Consider the following 3056-nt stretch of genomic DNA (forward strand, 5'->3'; position numbering starts at 1 on the left):
GGAAGGATCATGAGGATGCTTTTAAGCATCTCGATGAAGTCAATGACATTGCGGATTACTTCAATGTCCCAAATGTCAATAGAAACACTGTTTTGCTCAGGATACTTCCCATTACTTTTAAGGGAGTTGCTAAAGAGTGGTTAAAATCACTTCCACCGGGTACGATCATCACTTGGGCTCAAATGCGTGAGCAGTTTCTTGACCAATTTTGCCCACCGTCCAAAATAGCTAAACTCAAGAAGGCAATAACAACTTTGAACAACAACCGGGGGAGTCATTATACGAAGCATGGGAGCGTTACAAAGGCTTGATCAGAAATTGCCCTCAGCATGATCTTAATGTTCAACAAGAGATGTCAATCTTCTATGATGGGGTCAATGTTATGACAAGATAACTCCTTGATTCTCAAGGACCTTTGACAAAGAAAAATCCAATGGAGGTCAAGGAACTGATTGAAGAATTCGCGAAGCACTCTCGTGAGTACCACAACCCTAGGCAAGATAGAATCAAGGGCAGTGGAGGTGCACAAACTGAAGAAATAGCAGCTATGATGGCTATGTTGAATAATATGGACCAGAGGTTAACACAAATGGACCACTCAAATCATGCTATAAGAGTTGGTTGCGAATGGTGTAATGGTCCACACTTGACCAAGGACTGCAACTTGGATGAGTATGGGAATAAAAAGGCTCAAGTATGCTATTCGAGTGGGGACAAGTATGATGAAGACTGGAGGAAACCGAAGAAAAAGTGGCTGCCATATGAAGAATACATGAGGCAAAAGGAAGAGAAGTATAGGCAAACAAGTCGAGGCTTCTACCAAAACGAGCAGCCACCAACTGAGAAAAAACCCGATTTAGAGACCATGTTAGTTAAGTTTATGGAAGCTTCAGAAAAGAGACACGAGGCTACTGATTCTGCTATTGATGAACAAAGAACTTTGATGAAGAATCATCACGCAATGATGGTAGAACAACAGGCTTTAATAAAAAATCAACAAGCCTCCATCAATAATGTTGAAGTGCAACTTGGTCAACTAACCACTTTGGTTCACGAGAAGATATTCCCGAAAAATCCTGAAAAGAAGACCCAATCTCACGTAATGGCCATATATACTGAAGAAGAGGCCATCTCTGAGTTGCTAGAAGCATTGGAACTGGAGCCACAACAGCCCGATCCAAAGCCAAAGAAGCCAAAGCTCGAAAATGAAAAAGCTGCTGGAACACCAAGTTCACGACGTGAGCCCGCTATGCTCACGTCGTGGGCTCAGTCTGAACAGAAAAATTCCATATTTGTTCCAGTTTATGAACCACCTTTGCCATTTCCGTCTAGAGCTAATCTCAGTCCACTAGAGAGAGAACATCTTGAGTTTATCAAACAATTAAAGGGTATTCCTATTAATACGCCTTTTATTGATTCACTTGCGAAGATTCCAGATTCTACTAAGTTCTTACAAGATTTATTAGACACTCGTCACCAATTAAAGGAGCATTCTAAAGTGATCCTAAGTGAGCAAAGCTCAAAAGCGGTGTTGGGGGAAATACCTAAGAGGATGGGGGATCCTGGACGCCTCACTCTTCCATGTGAGTTTGGGAACAATACGAAGGTTTATGCTTTAGCCGATTCTGGGGCTAGCATAAATTTGATGCCTTATTCGTTTTATCAGAGATTGAATATTCCGAAATTGAAAGCTACAAAGATGACTATTCACATGGCGAACCGTTCAGTGACACAACCCAGGGGCATTGTGGAAGATATTCTAGTGAAAATTGGGAAATTTGTTTTTCCAATAGATTTTGTAGTATTAGATATGAAAGAAGATCCCAATGTTCCAATTATCCTTGGTCGTCCGTTACTTAACACCGCTGGAGCTCTTGTTGATATTCGGGAGTCTAAGCTCACATTGAGGGTTGGTAATGAAAAGGAAATTTTTGGGATAGAAGATGGATTTCAAGGGAATCATGCTCAAGAAGAGGTTTTTAACATTCATGAAGACAATGAACTTGAAGAATTAGAGAAGCTCATGGAACAAGAAATAATAACAATTCACCAAGTTAAAAGAACAAAACCAAGAGCATCTGTTCCATATTTCGTTGAAGTCATTGCCTACACGAGTCCAACTTCTTGGGTGAGCAAGGAAGATGATAAGATGACGAGTGATGAAGAGGAGGTTACTTCAAAAGTAACAATTCCAGTGGGGGAATAAGAGAAGAATGTTATGAAGTGTAAGGAAGAGACTAAAGGGACCAAACGTAAGCTTGATGAAGACGAGGTCAAAGCTAAAAAGGAAAATTCGAAAAAGGCGTATAAAAGACGAGTTCAAGCTTACAAAAGGCGTTTCAAGGAACAAAAGATCCTAGTGGTGGATTCTTCGGATGACTCAACGTAGGAGGCAAGGAGTCCGACTCATGACTCCAAGAAAAAGAAGCGCTTCTCGGGAGGCAACCCGAGTTTGGTTTGCAATTCTTTTCTTTTCTTTTTAGTTTTTTTTGCATTTTAGTTTAGAAACATAGATCATATCATCCAACTCGCTTTGTTCATAATTAAACACTGAGTGTGGGGGCCCTAAAAATGAAGTGGTAATAATTCAGAATTTAGTTATTAGACAAAATAAAAAAATAATTTTCGTACAGGATTCACGACGTGAACAATTGGGGATTCACGACGTGAATTCTGAATAAACCGGATAATATATCATTAATGCTTATCAGCCCATTTTCTATTAAACTAATTGGCCCAAGATTAATCCCTTTTTGATGAGGGATGCCTGGCCCAATATTAAGCCCATACAGAATTCACGACGTGAATCCTTAAGGACTCACGACGTGAGTTTTGAAAAACACGGGACCATAGATTAAAGGGTAAAGAACTAGTTTGACCCCCTTTTGTTTATTCCTCACGAAGTGAAAAACGAGATCTGGTCCCCCTTGCTCCGATTTTGGCCGACAACACTCTACTTTAGTTTTTGCTTACCTAATACTTCCATCTAAGGTAATGATTCTTAATTATTAAGTTTAATTTTTCTCTTATAGTTGAACTTAGGGTTAGGGTTTGTT

General features: G+C 39.9%; 1 non-coding gene across 1 annotated transcript; it reads right to left on the reverse strand.

The window, feature by feature from the left end:
- Positions 1-230: 230 nt before the first annotated feature.
- Positions 231-336, reverse strand: LOC145110107 (small nucleolar RNA R71). Its single transcript, XR_013709488.1, has one exon. It is a non-coding gene; the product is annotated as a small nucleolar RNA R71 (small nucleolar RNA).
- Between the last annotated feature and the right edge of the window lie 2720 nt (positions 337-3056).

The sequence above is a fragment of the Lactuca virosa genome, chromosome 4 (assembly GCF_052849685.1).
Source record: "Lactuca virosa cultivar CGN04683 chromosome 4, Lactuca_virosa_CGN04683_v6, whole genome shotgun sequence".
In the NCBI taxonomy this organism is placed as follows: Eukaryota; Viridiplantae; Streptophyta; class Magnoliopsida; order Asterales; family Asteraceae; genus Lactuca; species Lactuca virosa.